A 20,486-nucleotide genomic window follows, 5' to 3' on the forward strand; every position below is an offset into this window, starting at 1 on the left:
GTCAACTCAATCCTGAGTCTGCCACGTAAGAGCTATGTGACCTTGTATCATTTCCTACTTCATTTATCTCTGCCTTGGTTTTCCTACCTCTAAAATGGGAATACCTACCTCAAAGGGGAGTTGGAAAGATTATATGGATAATAGAAGTGAAACACTTAGGACAGCAGAAAACAATACGTGGGGAATACCCTGGTGCTCAGTAAGTGCTAAGAACAGCAACCTGGTCAAGAAAAAGACATTCACAGTCAATGCCGTGAAAAGCAGAACCTAGGGGGCCCATTTCCCCATGCCCATCAGCATGATAGTGAAGGAGCTTCTCAAGCACGGGGGGATTCTCTAGCGCAGAGGAAACATGCAGCCCCTCTGCACGGCACACTGCTCAGTATAGCACTCACCTTCCACCTCTCTGTTGACATGAAGAAATGAGGAAAGGAGGCTGACACCACCTGTTCCCATTTTATGGCGTGATTCTCTCACGGTGTTGGATAATATTAAAGAGTAGACATATTTTGTCTTAAGCTTTCTTCCCTGAAATTCCTGAAACAACCATTTAGTTTGACATGGGACCCATTAAAGACTTGGGGACATTTTCCCCATGCACCCAGTTTGATAAGGGTGCTTATCAGAGCTGACAGGCACCTGGTTCTGAGTCCCCTGCTTCTGTAATACATCTTTGGCTATCTTTTCTGTCCCCATCCCCTAGGACCAGTGAACCTGAAATTATCAAAGTATCTCTCTTCTTCTTATTGCTTATTTCTTTAAGGAACTTTAAAGGAGTGGATAGGCATCTCCTAGTGGTTTACCTGTAGGTAGGGTTGCCAGATAAATACAAGACAACCAGTTAAATTTGAATTTCAGATAAGCAATAAATCATTTTAGTATGTCTCAAATGTTACTATATGTTTGGTACTACATTGCTAACCAGATTATTTGATTAATCAGAACACTCCGTTCCATAATTTTACCATATAACGTTTTACTGTATGTTCTTTAGTGCAACCTACAAGGTAGATTGTATTTAAGCACTGAAACTTCTGTGCTTCTTAGAGGTGACTTACCTTATAGAAACACAGGTAAGGGAAGGAAGCATATGATTTTAGAGGGGTGGCAAGGGTCACAATAGAGGGACTTGTCCTTCTTATTTCACTGTCATGAAAGGTGATAGCTCTTTAACTGGAACACAGACACTTCTGCCCAACTCTGAAATCCAGACAAGCTCAGATCTCCTGCTCTGGATCTCACGTGTCCCCTTCATTAGTGGGGAACATCATCCTTGCTTACTTCATGACCTAGGGCCACCAGACTACTTTGTTCAAGTATATTGAGATTTTTTATATTATTTTTTTAAGTGTTATACGATGCACTTATTGTTGTCTTTGATCTTGACTAGGATAACAATGATGACCTCACCATCTACAGGATGTAAATGAAAGTCTGTCTTTGGACTGAGTGAGTATAATTTGTAGTAATCACTGTTATGTGAAACACATAAATGAAATCTGCAAGGCTAGCCATTGTTACTAATACTTGCTCTAGACTTTGGCTCCCAGGCTCCATTCCATGTGATTCCCCTAGTCTAGAACGACCCTCCCCTTTTTGCATCCCTTGAGTCTTTGCCCTACATTTCCTTCCTTGGTCTGTAGGAAGTAGACACATAAGTCCTCCATTCACCTCATTTGAAGATGGAGGCTTAGCTCTGCCACCAGTTAGGGCTTCATGCATCTGTCACTTCCAGGTGTCATCCTGGTCATTTCCAGGCCACTCTCCACTGTTCAGCCTGGTGCTCTCAGGTGGGGCTTGAATTTTCACACCAAAGTTGTTTAGGCATTTTGTGGTGACCAATTTCTACATTTCTGTATCCACCCCATTTAAGCATCATTTCTGAATAAATGCACGAGATTTTAACAGTTTATGAGGCCCTAAAAGAACCTTGGATTTTATCTTTCTGTAAGTGAACTAACCTGCCCAGCAAATGGCAGCAGGCGGATGTGTGCTGGGATTATCTGTATCTTCCTGCACCTCCATTACTTCTAGAAAAAGGTGGCCCTGAGGGGCCAGGGGAATTAATGACTTAATGCCCACAAAGCTCTAGGAACAACTTGCTGCAGATAAGGTCTCATTACCGTTAATTGTTATTATTGTTGTTATTAACCCAGCTCCTATGAAGAGCTGCCACAGCTTTGTTAACTACCTCAGGTCAGGGGTTTAATTAATAGCTCCTCTGAATGCCAGAGGCCCCAGGCACGATGTTCCCGCCCCCACATCTGGGCTCCACCTCCCCTGAGCTCCGCCCACAGGGTCCTCTCCACTCCCAAACCTTCCTGCTCCCTGTCTCAGCAGCTCCATCACTTTTGACTCCTGCCTCCCACTTTTCACTCACTTCAGCTCCCCCTCCCATTCCAGCCCCCTGCTCAGACCCCCTCACTCACCTTGGCTGCCTCTCCCCCATCATCTCCCATACCTCCTTTGCCTTCTGCAGTGTCCTAGCCTTCCCACACATTTTTTGGTGCCCAGTCTAAAGTGCCACGTCTTTTGGGCGTTATGAAAGCTAAAAAGTGTCCCTGCCATTCCCCCTGGTAGCCCCCACTTCCTGCTTTGTATCCAGGTCTCCCATCCCACCTCCATGAGAACTTTGGGATTGTTCCTCAGGTGGTGAAGCTGGTTGGGAGGTTGGCTGGTTTAGGGTTACCTAGCTTGGCCCGGTGCAACTGCCTTCTATTAATTAATTATTCCAATTTTTAAAAAACCCATCTCTTCAATTGGACCTCAGTGCATGCCTCTGAGGCATGTGTCACATCAAATTACAGACAACAATTAAGCGTGCTGCCTAAAAAGAATCTGTGAGTCTCTATTTAAATGCAAATAGAATTCAGGCCTAACTGCCTTAGATCACTCTGCTTTAGACAGACCCTGAGGCAGAACCCCCAGGGGAGAATTGGGCTGCAATGGACTTTCTCCTGTTTAGGGTTCCTTCTGTCAGCTGCCCCCACAGCCTAACCCCATGGTCCTCATTGCCTTTGCTTAGACATCCAGGAAGCCAAGCTATTTGACATAAGTGGGGTGGTGGCATCACTTCTCTTGGAAAGCAACAATGTCCCTCAAATTCCAGAGTCCACTTCTCCGTTGTCCTAACTGGCCATCTTGCACGGGTAAAGATGACCCTCAGGCCCTCTAACCCTGAGTTGATCTGTCCTTTTTCAATCAGTACAGATAGTAGAAGAAGGGTTAACTGAAGCTTTCACCGTGGTTTGAATTAGGAAATTGGTTGAAGACATTGCTTAAAGGCAGAGATGATTTCTTAATGGACCTTGATTCCCACTTTGTGTAACACCTGGTAGATGCTCCAGGAAAGCTGATAGAATGTTGAAGACGTGGAGGGAAAGAGCATGCAGTTCAACAACAAATATTTTTCCATGTGCAAAGCCAGTAGGCAGAGATGGGACTAGGCTACATCTTAGCCTTATTAACCTGTCCTGTCTACCCACTGGAGTTTAAAAAAATTAGTAGACTGTGTAACCATGGCTCTCCTTATCTATTTAACTCATTTATTTATTGGCATATGAGTTGACTGTGAATCACTTTGTCCTTTTCTGTTTGCTAGAACTGTGGCTGTCCATTTGAGTCCAAACTTCCAGAGAGCAGAGACCACATCTGCTCAGTTTGCTTTGTATGGTGTCCAGCAAAGGCTGCAGCATAGTGTCACAGAGAAGTCTTGGACTTGGACCCTGGAGACCCAGGTTTTAGTTCTGGTGTGACCCTTAATACCTGGATCTTGTTTTTATTCACCGTTTAAAAAAAACGAAAACGTTTTCTGCCCGTCCTTCCTCCCTGGTTGAGGGAAGGATGAAATGAGAAGAAAGATCTGTAGAAATTGCCACGTAAATATGGTTTATAAAACATTATAAAATACGTTTTGGTGACAAGGACACCAGAGTAATCAAAATTCAGATGTTTCATGGCATTACAGGTATTAATAAGCACAGTCACCTTTTTAAGAGTAGAATTCTAGGTATAGGATCTGGAAGACTCTAAGAACCATATAATCCCCTCTTTATACAAAGCCTGAAGGGCGAAGTGATGGGTGGCATTTGCAGTACTACAAATATGACAACTAGGACACCATGCCCAAGGCCCTGGCTCCAAGCCTGGTGGGGTAAGACAGGGCTATATTAACTAATGGGTGGGCAGTGAGCCATGGCCACTGCCCCTATTAAGTACAGGTGGTAAGAACTACTACTGACTGGGAATACATCTCTGAAAGCTTAGGGAACGAGGAAATGCCATGAACAGGGAGACTGAACCAGGCCATCCAGCTCACCTTCCAGGAACCAGATGTCTACTGCTGTTTAAATGAAATCTTTGAAGGTTTTCAGAACTGTCAAAGTGTACAGACATTCATGCTAAAATTTTTTAATTAAAAATTGGGTTCTGCTGGTTTCTGCCCACTGCCTCAGTGAGTAAGTTAGTGAAGAACTATTTAAGGCCAAGAAACCAAGATGACAGAAGGCTGATCTTCCAGTAAGGCTGGCTGTGGGCGCTAAATGTTGTCTACAAGGATTGCTAAGCTGCAGTGCCAGCATCTGAAGAAGGGAGGCACTGGAACTAAGCAGTCTGAGAGCAGAGGCCCTCTTCTTGTGAGAAGTCTAATGATGACACTGGTTGGAAGTCCCCTTCTGGGGGAGGTATATGAAGGGGAAGACTTAAGGCAGGGCCAGGTTCTCCTTGCTAGACCTGCAGCCTGAGGCCTTCTAAAGTATCAGTCACCAAGGCTTCAGATAAACAGGGGTACATCCCAGGGCCCTAGAAAGAAAAAGAAGGGGGAAAAAAACATGAAATAAACAAGATACATATGTAGAACTGAATGTTAGAATTATTCTCCATCAAATGGCAAGGCTATCTTTCTTTTACCCCATAGGAATATGTAGCGATTTTTCAGAGTGGGCCTGTCAAGCCCTCTGGAAGTCCAGCACACTGCAAGTCAGGAATCTTGGGTCCATTATTTCCTGGCTGGGTGACTTTGGCTGAGCCATTAAATATTCCTTGGCCTGAATTGCCTTCATTGGAAATAATACCTGCCCTGCCTGCCTCACAGGGTTTGGAAGATCTGATGAGATAATGGACATAACCTCCTTGCAAAAACCATAAAGCACTCCTCAAATGGAAGGTAATAATATTACTGTTCAAATTACGAAGAGCCTTCAGAGGGCTGGCCTGTGGGTGGAGAGGCGTAGAGAGGTGGAAGGTCACCTCACGTCTTTAGCCATCACTCAGTACACTCCCTTCCAAGGAGGACTGCCCTGACAGGCAGAGAGAGGGGAATGGATTAAGTGTTCTAGGAGGCAAAGCTAGACATCTCAGTCATGTTCTGGGCTCACCAGCCCCCATAGATGCCAAGTTCTCTCTTACATTTTCCTTTTACTACTTGTGTTTATTTCCTCCTGTTCTGCCTGGAGATTTTCTATCTGCTGAAATATGATATCATTTTTAGTGTTTATCCACCGAGACACTCATTGTTGAGGAACATGACCCAGAGTTGCCAAACTACCCTCCCTGGAGTCTGGAGTCCAGGTGTAATAAAAACCAAGTATCTGTTTTTGGAAGGGGCCAAGGACAGAGTTAGCTCTTGAAGCCTTCTATTCATGAAGTTTCAATCTCTCCCTAACCTTGTCCCAGATCCGGTCATTTTATTTCCTACAGGAATTTCTTTTTGGAGGTAGGGGGTGCTATTTTGGGGAGAAAGATCTGCATCTGTATTGAAAATGTGTAGAAGGAGAGGTCAGCCTTAGTGGAAGGACATTTGAAAGAGTTCCAATTAAGATAAGATTTGGAAAACACCAGGGAAGTTTGGTTTAGGGTGGGAAAAGTTCCTTCTGACGCTCCACCCTAGGCCTTCACCTTACCTGGTTCATTTCCCCTGTCTACTCCAAGCACTTTCAGTTATGAACGCCCTCTCTTGGCGCTGAGCTTGGATAAATGCTACCTTGTTAGCTAATGGTACCATTAATTATATTAATGATTAATAGCTAATTAGTCATAATGCTGTAATACCTACAACGGAGGCTTCCTTTCTTGCAGCAGCTCTATGTCTCAAGCACACACACATCCCCTTTCCTATTCCTGGCCGCAGAACCAACGCGGCTCTAAATTTGTTTTTCTGACCATTCTGTCAATCTCTTAAATTTCTCCAGTTTTAATCAGCTGTCCCATTCATTAGTGAATGACCACTACTGCTTATATTTTGCCTCCTTTTTTTCCGTCCTCTGTCACTCCACTGCCCTCCAGTAAGTAACAAGGTGGCCACAGAAAAGATTCTTTTTTTTACTTTATTTCGTAAACCAAAGGTTTTTTTCACTTCTAAGTCTCACTTGACTCCACTTTCCTACTCTGGACCCCTGTCTGCACTTCACCTTTCCTTAATCCCAACCACTCCCCTACTTCGCCGGGGCTCACTCCTCCTGCCCAAGGATCCCTCCCACTCTACGTTTGGCTTCCTTTCAGCAACCACGCCCCCAGACCCAGGCAGAGCGGTGCGCAGGCGCAGTCCACGCCTTTACCTGGTCGCCCGGGAGTGGGCGGAGAGGGGGAGGCGGGGGTGGAGAGGGAGCCGGCAGTTATCTGGGCGGCGGAGCGCTCACAATGTGGCAGCAGGGAGAAAAGGTGCGCCGCCGCCGGCCCCGAGGGGCTGCGCATGCGCGCCGCCGCGCCCTGCGGCCGGGATGCCAAGGGGGCGGGCGGAGGGAGGTGTCGGGATCCCTGTTGGGCGGGGGGGCCGGAGAGGGAAGGGGCCGCGGGCGCGCGCGCGCTCTCGCCGCGGCTCAGCCTCCCTCCCTGCCCCCGTCTCCGCACACACATCCACACACGCACACCCCCTCCCCTGCCTCCTCCCCGCGCGCCGCCCGCCCCGCCGGCCCCGCTCGCCCTCGCGCGCTCGGAAGGGAGTCGCGAGACGTCGGAGCGGCGGCCACGTAGCGCTGCGGCGGCGGTGGCGGCGGCCGAGGCCGGGTCTGCGGAGCGGCCCTGAGGACAGACGTTGGGCGGGGGGGAGGGGCCGGCCCGACCGGCGGTTGTTACTCGAGCGCCGCGGCTGCAGGCCCCCCGCCGCAGGGATGGACCGTCGAGGCGGCGGTCGGGGCGGCGGAGGCGGAGGCGGCCGGCCCGGGTGAGTAGGGGCCCCTGCCCTCGCGCACACGCCACAGTCGCGGCTGCGCCCCTGCAGCAGCCCTTCCTCTCCGGCGCCCGCCGGGCCGGCTGGGTCTCGGGCGCCGGGTTAACCCTTCGCCGAGGCAGCTGCGTGCACTAGGCCGGAGCAGCCCCCATCCGGCGGGGAGGCCCTGGGCGCTGCACTCTAATGGCCCCGAGCTTGGGCCGGGGGCGCCCGCTTCTGCCCCTTCGCCCCCACCCTCCCGGACCGGGGCTTGGGCTGCAGTTGTGCAGAGTGCGCTGGCCCCGAGGCCCGCGGGGAGACTGGGGTTGCACGGGTTAGCGGGCCGAGGGGAGGTTCGCAGCGGTCCTCCTGCGAGCATTTTCCTGCCCTGCGGCTGGTGGCTTGCACCCTCTGCCTCCCCGGCCCTGCGGTTGCGCCCAAAACCTCCAGCCCCCGGGAGTATTGTGCCGCCTGAGAGAAAATGCATCCAGTATACACCCGCCCAACACTCACCCCACAGGGCAATGCAGACCTTTCTCCACCCCCACCTCCTCCTCCCCTCCAATCAGGCTCTACTTAAAAGATTCTTAGATGGGAGACACTCAAGGTAGTGACACCCCCGTTACATCTGCACAGAACATATTCATTGTCGAGGGACGTCTCCTGTAGAAATGATAAATGTCCCTGCCTCACCTTCGAAGTCTGTCTTCACGATTTAAGATCCCATATGCGCTTCTTTGAAAAGGGCCCAGTCTTTGATCACATCTAGTACATCCCTCCCCCACAACACACAAACACATACACACACACGCACGCACGCATATACACACACTTCCTGGTTGCCGAGCAGCCCCTGTCAGTGCAGATCCATTGTCAGGAATGGCTTGTGCCAATCAAAGGAATGTGCTTTTGCCTTTGGAGCAGGGATTTTTCCACAACCATGTTCTCAGGATGTTCCTGTGTGAGTCTGTCTTTGATTGTCACCATGTTCAAGCATCATTATCATAGTATTTCCCTTCTGTGCATCTCCATGAACCCTCAGTAATACCTGAGTGATGCTCTTTTCTCAATTAGATACCTGTGGTGTGTGGGAATTTCATTAATTTTGTTGTAATGCTGAACATGGTTTGTCAAGGCATAGTAAATAAATAGAGTAATATTTTGGAAAGAAATGTGTATTTTTTTCCAGAGATGGCCAGGCCCGTATTGTTCTGGGAATGGCAACTAGCACATGCTTTGTTGACAACATGTACCTGCTTAAGGAACGAAGAGCTGCTGTGGCTGGCATGTGTGAGTGTGTGTGCACTGAACACAGGTGATGTTCCCTCATAGGTCTGTTTTGAGAGTGTGAGCCGCACTGGTGGTCAGGGCTGGCGGGCAGCTTGGCTGTTTGTATCAGGACTATGCACTTGTATTCAGGTAGACGCCACCTTTAATACAATTTTGTTTAGATGTTCACCACTGAGTTTTAGTGATCTAGAAATGTCTACTTCAGTCGTTTTTAACCTCTCTCTGGGGTCATGGAAGCCTTTAGGACCCTCTTCTCAGTGAAATAGACACATAATTTTATAGGCAATTACAGTCATCTTGAAACTGACCCTGGGACCTCAGGTTAAGATGTATATTTTGCCAAAGTGAAAGGAGCTTGAGTTTCGTGCTTTGTTTTGTTGTTGCTTAAGGATTGGCATGAGTTTGGTTCTGAGCAGTAAGCAACCAACTAAATTATATACGTGTTCTTGTGTTTTGCTCTTTCATTACAGTGAGTTATTTGTATTTGTAAGGTGTCATTTCTTTGCCTTCCTCAAAAAAGATATGAGAGTTTTAGGAAAAGTCAAGAGAAGAGTCAAAATACTTGTCTAAATTTGACCTATTGATAATGTATATAGCAGATTTCACTAGACTCTGAATGTAGCAGATTTCAACAGCAAAGGCAGTGGTCTGTTTTATGATGCCTCTCCAGAATCTGTATGTGTTGGCTGAAGTTGATCTGATCTCTTAAAAGGCTTTGAGCCCCTGCTCTGAGAAGATTTTTTCAACTTTATTAAATATAATTTCATGTCTTTATTCAGGATGATGTTGCCTTCAAAATCACCCATTTTAATATTTTGTTTCAGTGGAAGGATTTTCCCTGTAGTTAGGATATTCAGTCTTCATGCTTAGGCTCTAAAACTAGGGGTGAAAGTTGTACCATTCTTTCTATCAGTAAGCAGGGGATAAGTATCAGCTATTCTTGCTTAAATCACTCTGCACCCAGCATTTGCCTTTCGATCATATTTCAATCAAGAGACATTTATTTCAGCTCGTGATAATGTTCTGTTGGGCAGTGACATTAAAGAAATGCAGTCCCCAGCCCTCCAGAAGCTTACAAGTCTGACAATATTTTTCACTTTTAATCCTTTGAGACTTTCATGGTTTTTTCTTTGCCTTTAAAGGGGTTCTGAGAGGCTAAGGAATTCATGGCATTAAGAGTTTTTTGGAAAGCAAGAGAGCCTTGAGATCTTGCACAGAACCTGTTCCACACACCTGAAGAAAAGCATTTATTCTAATAATTATGCAGTGTATTCTGTGAAGTTTGAAAGCATGCTGAGATTGCAAACATTACATTTTTTATTATCTAATAAATATGCTTGAAGTGGCTTATATTATAGGTTATATATTTTGTTCATGTCATGCCTGAAGTTTTACTGTCAGAAATTACTTGCCTATCCTAAATCTAAACCATTTCAAAGTTGCAAATATTTTACTTTTCTTTGTCAGTGTAGTGTAGTGACAGATCATTAAAAGCTCAGGAGACAGTGTGCTTCCTTGATTTATTTCAGAACCTCTTCTAACCAGTCACTTACCTAGTTAAATACCCACACACCACAGAGCAGCTGATCATATAACACTTATGGCTATGAGAACAGCATTCTCTCTGCCAGATTCAGAGCTTGGAAGCTGGAAAACAATTGCATGGCAGTGAAACACTTAAAAGAGTAGTGGTGCCAGCAGCTCACTCATTAATACAAACAGCTTGCTTTAGTTTCTTCAACACTCTTCTTCAGACACCCTTCCCTTAGGAGGTTTCAGATCAGCAGCTCCTACTCAAGGGAAACAGCACCTACTTTCTGCAACTGTGGCCTCAAGATCAGATTCGTGACACCCAGAGCTGTTTCCATTTCTGCACTCAGTATGGGAAGTAATCTTGTAGTGTGGTAAGAAAATACTTTTCAAGTTCTGTAGAAAAAAAGGTAATCAGTAATGCTATTGATGTGATTTTGTTCCTGAATGTCCGAAGCCTGTGGAAGAAGTAAACTGCCAACATGAACTGTTTTGTTTTTTTAAAAAAATCACCGTTTTCTCAAGAGTTTTAGGTAATTTCACCAAAAATGTGAATATACTCTTGGTTTTCATTTCCCTTGTTCTAAAAAGTCAGTTGAGAGACAGCCAACTACAAAAATAAAAAACCTGTGGATTCTCTTGTATTTTGAACCATACCCTTTGGAACTAGTTATTCTCAAGTTGGTGACTGCATTTCCTTGGTGGGAACTCTTAAGTCTTGGGCCGTGTTTTAGGTATGATACTTTTCTCAGCTATTGTCATCATTTCAAGCAGTTAGCATTTGAATTTACTTTGACAGAGGTGAGCTGGTGTTGCAATTTGTGATTTTAGCTGAAGGAGAAATCAGGGAAACAGTTCTTTGGAGCCAGGCAGACAACGTTTGCATCCCAGCTCCACCATTTACTGGCTTTATGGCATTGGGCAAGTCAGCCTGACCTTTCTGGCCTCAGTTTCCTCATCAACAGAATAGGATTTGTTGTGAGGATTACTGGTTATAGATGCAAGCTTCTAGCACAGTTCCTGACACATGTACGTATTTGAGGACTCAGTAAATGGTAGGATATAGGTGATGTGGGAGAGAAACTACAGATCATTTTGGCTTACAAGATTTAGAGGTCTGGCACTGTGATCTGCATACTTTCATTTGTGCAGATTTGGGATGAAAAAATTGCAAATATTTGACTTGGAGCATACCAAAGCCTTGCAGGTGCAGTGTGCTTATTGGAACTTTGATTTGTTGCTCTGTGACTGGCTGAACTTGGTGGAGTTAATAAAACTTAGCTCCAAATTCTGTAGTGTTATCCGTAAGCTGTGCTTGTTTTAAGGCTATTTGGAGCTTATGTGGTGAAAGGGGTGTTTTCAGGACATTAACATATCTCAGTGAGTTCTGTGTCCAGAGCTGAATCACGTGCAAAGCCTTGTGTAAATGTTCATAGTTAATGCAAGCCATAAAGTGCTTGGTAAAATCAGTGAAGACATCAGATGTTTATTTTAGTTAATCTGCTTGTTTATATAGCAGTTATCTTTTATTTTTAAAAACACTGATCAACATTTTCTCTTACAGAATTCCCATTGCTCTTTTGAGATTTTGATAAAACTGTTATTAGGGCTATAAGTTTGAGTGCCTTAGGCATTTTTGCTTTGGTGGGTGAAGTAAAGAAAATTTACCTGTGAAATTTTATCAATTCTCCACTTTAAACCAATACCTATAGGTTGTGTCTTTGGTCCTAGACTCGTTTTTTGCCTAGTTTTATGGTAAAATAGGACATTGTCTTTTTCCTTTTTTAAACATAGTTTAAGAGATTGATTACTCTTGAGAAGTAGATTCAAGGGCTTATATACAGTTTAACTGAGTGCATTAGAACTTTTAAAATAGGATTTCTTTGCTTCTATAGAATTAAATTATTCCATCATTTTTGCAGGATATCATTGTGATAAGTCTGTGAACCCCCATGAGTTCAGATAAGGTAGACACATCAGTGGTGCATTAGGATTTACCTCAGGGGAATCTGCTAATCCTTATTCTCTTTTATTAGTAAGCCACCTATGGGCTTGCTCATCAATGGAATCAGTCGCTGGTATTGGATTGCTGATAAAGAGGGATTGGCAAATAATGGTCTTAGACTTATCCTAGATTTTGCAGAACACTTGAAAAAACTTAATTTTGGCCAGAATGTATAATAATAACAACACTTATGCTGTGCAAGCCCAGATTGAGTTACATATTATTTTTTTCTCAACAATAATACATTTTGCTCAGTGAAGTTTTTCTTGGTGTGGGGGTGCTGTTTTTTTTAAACTATTATTTTTTTCTGGTTTAAATGGCCTAGCACATAGCTAGTTTCTTCTGTCAGTTTCTTAATAAACCAAGGGAGAATGGGTTGTTGGAAGAGAATAGGAATATAAATTATGCAAAGAATAGCTCCAGAGCCTGATTTCTTCGTCTTTGCTATGCATATGACATCAGAGGGTTATGACTCTTAGCTGGATTTCACAAAGATACATAGTGTTGGGATCTTTTGCCTTTAATACTAGTGAAGAATATAGTCTTTAACACATTTATACTTTTCAGCTTTAGAATTTTGATTCAGTTTTGAGGTTTCAATGGGGTAAAACTTCTTAATTGCACTGTGTGTTCTATAAAATGAGATTTATAACTAGGCCCTTATGAATTGTTTTCACCCTTTTGAATGTATCATTTTAATATATCTAAAGTAATATCAGTGCCCTGTGAACATTGAAATACATGATAAAGTGGTTTTTATGTATTTTTTTTTGAGGGGTGCAGAGGAGAACGTGGTCTTAATTTATGGATGAATCTGTATTTTTGCCCAATTCTTCTTAATGTGCCCAAGGACGTCTCCTGTATTAATATACTATTAGAGCTGGAGTTTGAAGTTACCTTGCCTGAAAGGTCCTCCTTGTAGAGGGCCCTACAGTTGCCTTTTTGCATACGAAGCATACAAAGTCATTTAAATTAACTCAGCAAAAGTTTGGGGAAAACTTAAATATCTAACAGTATAAAATTGGATAAAGAAAGTATGGTATATTCATGCAATAGAATGAATTTTATGTAGCTGCAGAAAAGAATGAGGAAACTATATATTGCTATGGAAAAATCTCTAAGCTATATATAAGTAGAATACAGTGTATACTCATTTGTTTATGGCTTCCTTAGCGCAAAATTATGTTTATAGTAAAGATTTACGCATATCATTGTGTATAACAGTAATTAGTATATGCTCATATACTATTCCATTGTATGCTTGTATTATAACTTATTTGTCCATTCTACCATTGATGAACATTTGAATTGTTTCTGGTTTGGGCTATCATGAGTAATGCTGCTCTGTTCACTATATTCTCTGCTATACCTAAAGCTTTTGATACATGTGAATGTGTGTCTATTAAGTAAACTTTTAATTTATAATATCCCCCAACTGAGCCATAGGAAAGCTATAATATCCTATTTTAAGTGAAATGTTGAAATATTTATTATTATTATTACTACTTATTATTATATATTGAAAATAATTTCCAAGAATTTTTTTAGTATATTCTCAAAGACCTAATTTGGATTTTCAAAATATTAAGAAAATTCCCAGGTCAACCTAAAAGCAAATCCTTTATACTTCTATCCTTAAATAAAGAGGGGTTAAATACGATGGACTGTGTCTTAACAATAATTATAATTCTTGAAAGATTTGTTTTTGTAAAAGCTAAATATTCCTTACTATCTTCATAATATTGAAACCACAGTCCTTCCTGCATTGCTAATTATTAAATTTTTAAATTATTTTTATAACTGCTGTATATTTAAGCATTTTGGAAGCCCAAGGTTTAAAGCAAATAGCAACATGAAAAACTTACTTAAATATAGCGAACCTTGCTGTACTATTTTGAAATTGGTAGTATTGTCAACCAGTTGGTTGGTGGGATTGTATGCACTGCATGAGTGCACTTTAAACTGCTGAAACATCGTTTTTATTAAAACTGCATTTGATCACATTCTTTGTTTTAATTGCAGTATTGCCATTTTTCCTCTTTCTTTCTTTCCAAACATGGAAATAATGGTTAAAGTATAAACCTGCAAAGCAGTGGTTCTTAACCAAGGGCAATTTTGCCTCCAGGGGACATTCTGCAATGTCTGGAGCCATTTGCTTGTCATGAGTGGGTCCCCGAATTGTGCTGCTGGCCTCTAGTGGGTAGAGGCCAGAGACGCTGCTAAACAGCCTGCAGGGCACAGGACAAAGATTTACCTGGTCTAAAATGTTGAATGTGTTGAGGTTGAGAGACACTGCTACAAGCACCTTCACTAAACTGATGCTACTAAGCAATTTTAGCAATGACTGTTAGAGTTAGCACATGAAATTCACACTTAGTGTATCTAGTCTAGAGAAGAAATAAACTAGCTAATTTCCTAAGTACTAATACAGTTTTAAGTATGAATAAAGATTTCAGTATAAGTTTTAGTGGACAAGTCATCTTTTAAAAAAAAAATAGGCTGTTTATAGTCTCCTGATGGTAAAGCCAGATTATCTCAAATATACCTGTTAATCTAACAGTTTATTCACAAAGACAAAAAAGTCTATATGTGATGACTTTTAGGGGAATAATTTTTTCAAAAGTAGATACATTTTTACTTTTATGGTCTTTCTTTCTTGCTCTGCTCTAAAATATTTGGTATTTGACATAAAATACACTTCAATCTTATATAAAATGATAAGCTAAGAAAACATCTTGCCAAGTGAGAAAATGTTTAAGTTTGGAAAATATATGCAAAGTAGAAAAATTATCTATTTTCAAATGGCTAGTTTCTTCCTGTCAGGTTGTGGTAAAGAATGTGTACATGTCTGCATCTATTAAAATTTACAGGTAGTATTAGCAGTATGCAAAAGATGGTTTGTTCTGCCTTCCAGTCTTTTCCTCAACTTTTCATCACTTCAAATGGAAAGTTAGATTTTTTTTTTCCCTTTAAAGATGACTATGTCTATAAGGTCAGGGGTATAGTGAGCACTGAAAGACACGTCCACAGCAGCCACCTGTCGCAGAGGGACTGTTCTAAGTTAATGTGCTGTAGCACTCTCTCTCAAAGTGTGTTTTACTGTGACCCGCAGTAAAAGGCAATGCATGCAGGTCCACATGTATTCGCTCACATTCACACCCCCACCCACAACCGAAACACAAGCTTCAGGAGAGAGTACTTACTCTTACTACCTGTGAGGCAGTCTATTACTTTTTATTCTATTCTGTTTCTTTTTTAAAAATGCGTTGGAATAGGCTGTTTGAAAATTACTGCACTGTATAGTGCTTTTTAAAAGTAGATGCTAAACAAATGCTTACTGGATTAAATGGGAGGTAGCGGAAAGTGATAAAGGCCATGCTTAGAGGTATTAAGTTTAAAGTAAGAAGCTAAGAAATGGGGCATGAAGAAAATCATTCTGTTTAGGACTGACTTTACTCTGTACAGAGGGGTAATTCTTAAAGACCTGAAACTCTGGAAGGGTTAAGTTTGGATCCAGCATTTGCTTAGTGTTTGAGCTGTGGTGTCCAAAGAGGTAGTGCACTTGCTATTGCTTGATACCCACGACACACAGACACGTGCTATCTCCCTGTTTACTCATTAAGTTAGGTACAACTAAGAGGATTAACTAATATATGGAAAGAAAAATTTTAACTCTATACCGTCACTTTCTTTAACACACAGCCTGGTTTAAACAATAATTTGCTTGGTAGAGTAGTTACAGAATAAAAATACAGCAAGGACTCCTGTGAATGTTTATGTCTGTGTGAAGTCAGACTCTGGGCTCAGGCTATGTTTCAGACACAGCTCTATCAGAGAAGCAATTATCAGAACCTCATTCTCCAGAATGATAGCACTTAAAAGTTTCTTGGTTGGAGTTGTCTTTCGTTTCTACACCCAGCCTTATATCTGCTGTGTATATGCCTGTATATCTATTTATTTCACAAACCTTTACATAGCATTTACTGTGTAACCCTCATTATAACCCTTTGAGGTAGGTGTTGTCCCCATTTTACCAACAGGGACATTGAGACAAAGTGAGGTTAATTAACTTGCCAAGTTGAATGTATTCTTTTCTTGGCAATGAGATTGTAAGAAAAGACCCATTGATTATTTTATCTTGCAATTCAAAAAATTAATTTAAAAAATAGATTTTAAAAATTCATAAATATTTCTGGCTTTTAGAAAACAGAGACTAAGGAAGTCATTTATTTTGATTTTTAAATTAGTGTACAGTAAAATTGACATTGTGGTGTGTGTACAGTTCTTTGACTCCTATATGTGTGTAGATTCGTGTAACCACCACCACAATCAGGATACAAAACAGTTCCATCACCCCAAAAAACTCCCTATTGCAATCCCTTTGTATTCATACCCCTCCCCTTCACTCTTGGCAACCATTGATATGTTACGTCTCACTGTAGTTTTTTGTCTTTTGGGGAATGTTATATTAATGAGATAATATTGTATGTGACCTTCTGACACTGGCTTCTTTCACTCAACATCATGCCTTTGAGAGTTATGTATATCGACAATTTGTTCTTTTTTATTGCCAAGTAATATTCCATTGTGTAGATGCACCACAGATTGTTTTTCTGTTCACCAGTTGAAGGAAAAACAATCACCAGTTGGATTGTTTCCAGTTTTTGGTGATGATGAACAGAGCTTCTGTAAAACATTCATGGGCAGGTTTTTGGGTGAACATCAATTTTCATTCCCTTAGAGTAAATATATAGGAATGGAATTGCTGGGTCAGATGGTAAGCATGTTTAACTGTATAAGAAACTGCCAAACTGTTCTAGAATGAGTGTGCTCCTTTGCATCCCCACCAGAAACATGAAAGTTCCAGTTCTGAATCATTGTCAGCTCTTGATATTTCAGTATTTTTTATTTTAGCCATCCAATAAATATATAGGAATAATGCACTTTGAGCCTTATGACCAGATCCGGACAGTACGCTCAGCTGTGCCATCAATTAGCTGTTGATTTTAGAGGAGCCATTTGACTTTCCTGAGCCTCTTGTTTCCTCATATCTCATATAACAGAAGATATTGAATGCATTGTAAGTTTTCTTGCAGCTCCCAAAATCATTGATACGGAAAGATAAATGCTTGGGCAGAGGACAGATTTGTGTTTGCCTAAGCAAAAAAAAATCTATTGACTGATCTTCAGCTAAAGTAGAAACACTATAAGCAGTATACTTACTTATAAATAGAATCCATATGAAATAACTCGGTATTTATAACTATAGCTAGTCCAAGCAAAACATAATACCATGATGGTGTGTGTCATATCTAAGCAAAAACTGTATAGCTAATGTTGCAGGTAACATTGACAACCCATGGTCATTTGGCTAATGTCTTAGCTTCCTAGAGGTTAGTTTACAGTAAGTTAAATAATGAATATTTTGCCATTTTTTATCATGAATAGGAGATCACTTTTTAAAAAATTCTATATTTAGGTATTTGTCCTTAATGTCATGGTTGAGTGTGAGATAAATTGCTTCTATATAGCATTAAAAAGAATAGCTTTATTATTTTTCTAAAAAATTGTACATGCTTATTTTTATTTAGAACATGCTGATTTAAGATTACAGAAAAATATAAAAAAGAAAATAAAAGTATCTCCTTCCTTCCCTTACCCCATGCTGAGATAGCTCTCAATATCGTGTATGTACATGTATCTATATATTTATGTGTATGTACATGGTTTCACATAATGAGGTGGCATGATCCCATTCCTGATGTTTAGTTTTTTTTTCTCATGTGGGTATATTTCTGTGTCAGTGAATATAAATCATATAGTTTAGATGGCTACATTGTATACCAGTGTCTGTGTGTACCTTTATTTATGTTTTAAGTTTTTAATTATAATAATAGTGTTCTAATGAATGCCCTTGCCTACACATCTTTTTATACTTGTAGTATTATCTTCTATGGTAAATTCTGTGATGGTTGGCCCCGAAAGTATGTTTTACTCTTAGGGGTAAACAATTCACTCTTAGGAAAATAGTGCTAAACTTCCCTAAGAAAGGCTAGTCCATATTCACATAGTCGGCTATGCCAGCTAATGTCAGAAGTCTGTCAGATTTTCTTGGCATTAGCTACTTCGGGATTTAAAACCATAAAACATATCTATACGTGTTTGTACATGGATCCTCCTGAAAACTCCCAACACATTAGTTGATAGTCTTTATCAAGCAAATCTGAGAATATTTAAAAACCCTTAAGCTTAGAAAAAGAATTTTAAAAATATATCACTTTTGAGAAAAATAAACTGATAAAGTAAACCACTTGCTTGCTTATTTCTTTAAATGTAGTTGATATACAATATTATATTAGTTTCATGTGTACAGTGTAGTGATTTGACCTTTATTGTCACCACCATAAGGTGTACAACCTGCTTTTTAATTCAAAGAAAATCTTTGAGTTAAAGTGATAATTCAATTTGTGTTATCCCAAATATTTCTGTTTTTTAAACTCTTAAAATAAATTTTTAACTTTAGAATAATCTTAGATTTGTAGAGAAGCTGCAGAGAGTACCTGTATACTGCTTATCCAGTTCCACTTATTGTTAAAGGCTTACATAACCTGTTAAAGTCTTATATAAACTAAGAAAACAACATTGGTATATTACTATCAACTCCAGATTTAATGAAGCTTCCACTAATTTTTCAACTAATACTCCCCTTTTCTATTGGAAACATCCTAAATTAAGCTTTTATACTTAAATAAGCTTGAATAGATAGATTTAATTTTAGTCATAACATTGTACATGTGTATGTACAATAGGTAGCTGGCTTTTTATACAGGCATACCTCAGAAATGTGGGTTTTGTTCTAGAGCACTACAATAAAGCAAATATTGCAATAAAGAAAGTCAAATTAATTTTTTGGTTTCCCAATGCATAAAAGTTGTGTTGTCACTATACTGTAGTCTATGAGGTGTGCAATAGTATTATCTCTAAAAAAAAAGTACATACCTTAATTTTAAAATACTTTATTGCTAAAAATTGCTCATCACCATTTAAGTTTTCAGTGAGCTGTAACCACTGATAACAGATCACCATAGTAAATACAATAATAATAAAGTTTGAAATATTGTGAGAATTATCAAAATGTGGCACAAGACATGAAATGAGCAATTGCTGCTGAAAGAATGGTGTCAATAGTCTCACTTAATGCAGGGTTGCCACAAACCTTCAATTTGTAAGACACCCAGTATATAATGTGCAAGGCACAATAAAGTGAAGCATGATAAAAATGAGGTATGCCTGTATTTAGACAAATCCCTCTTTGACATTAATAGCATTGAAAGTTATCTTTTGACATTCACAGACAGTTTTAGGGTAATATTTAAGACCTTTTTCCCCAGCCTAGTTCCATGCAAAAACATGGTTTCTGACATTGGTGAGTGTAGCTCTTGCACAAGGTACCCTTCTCAATAGAGTTACAAGTGCCTGTCTCCAGGAGCACATGGGAAATAGCCACCTTTAGTTTGCTGGGAAATTAACTTGTCTGTTCATCAGAAATAATAGCCACAATCCACTATGCCAGTGGTTTCACTGTAATATTTGGCTCTGGGAGAATTTAACTATTAAGCGGTTCTTGAAGTAGAAAAAGGTGCTGGCCTTGAGGCAGAATACCATCGTAGTTAGGGTAGTGGTTGGGTATCTCTCACTACACACTTGCTAATGCAAAGAATCCCTCCTGAGACCAGCCATGGCATCCAAGCTCACTATATTAATTTGAATCATTCCTTCAAACAGTTTATGGAAGAGGAAGAAGAAATTGGCAGCATTAAGTAGATACAGATTTTTAAAAATCACTTTCCTCCCAGCTTAAATGAAACCTTGGTATCCATTAGCATACCACATTTTTTAAAAAGAGAAAAAGGTCTCTTAAGCATTCTAGGAAACAAAAAATGGTGGTCAAGGAAATCCTCAAGAAGATGCATTTGAGCTAGGTCTTGAAAGACGGCCAGGGTTTTGTAATCGTGTGGGGGCGGCAGTGATGTTCTTGGTAGAAGAAAAAATGGCATAATCAAAGGTTTTGAGGTGGAAAAAGTCAAGGTATGTATGAGAAATAGCATGAGGATGTTAGGTGGGATAGGAAGATTTTAGGAGCTAAGACTGAAAAAAGCCAGTTGAGCTCAGATGTGGAGGGCTTTTGAATGCTTTGCTAAGGAGTTTTATTTTATTCCAAGGCTCCAAAAATCAATAAAGGTGTAGCTAGGGAGTTACATGATCCAAATTCTTTAGGAAAATGTAGTTTAGAAGATCCCTCTATAAAGTGGCTTGAAAGAGGGAGTTGGACTGTTACAATCTGTGTATCAGGTGATCAGAGCCTGAACTGGGAGGTTGTGTTAGCACTTGGAGCAGGGAGAACAGGGCAGTTTTTTAAAAACAGGACTTGGTTCATTAGATACTGGGGTAAGATAGAAAGAACAGCCAGCAATGAACATGAGATTTGGAGCTTCAGTCAGTAACTATAGTTGCTTC

General features: G+C 40.8%; 1 protein-coding gene and 1 long non-coding RNA gene across 3 annotated transcripts in view; one reads left to right on the plus strand and one right to left on the minus strand.

The window, feature by feature from the left end:
* Window positions 1-3,523: 3,523 nt before the first annotated feature.
* LOC130683566 (uncharacterized) lies at window positions 3,524-7,952 on the minus strand. The gene is made up of 2 exons (XR_008997362.1): window positions 7,410-7,952; window positions 3,524-4,800 (listed from the first exon to the last, which is right to left on the minus strand). It is a non-coding gene; the product is annotated as an uncharacterized LOC130683566 (long non-coding RNA).
* The window catches only part of ZNF652 (zinc finger protein 652), a 59,778-nt gene continuing 46,062 nt past the window's right edge, over window positions 6,771-20,486 (plus strand). For both annotated transcript variants that reach the window (XM_036879585.2, XM_036879584.2), the window contains exon 1: window positions 6,771-7,159. The gene's annotated coding sequence lies outside the window, so the exon portion shown is untranslated. The remainder of the gene's footprint in view (window positions 7,160-20,486) is intronic.

The sequence above is a fragment of the Manis pentadactyla genome, chromosome 4, assembly GCF_030020395.1.
Source record: "Manis pentadactyla isolate mManPen7 chromosome 4, mManPen7.hap1, whole genome shotgun sequence".
NCBI classification, from domain to species: domain Eukaryota; kingdom Metazoa; phylum Chordata; class Mammalia; order Pholidota; family Manidae; genus Manis; species Manis pentadactyla.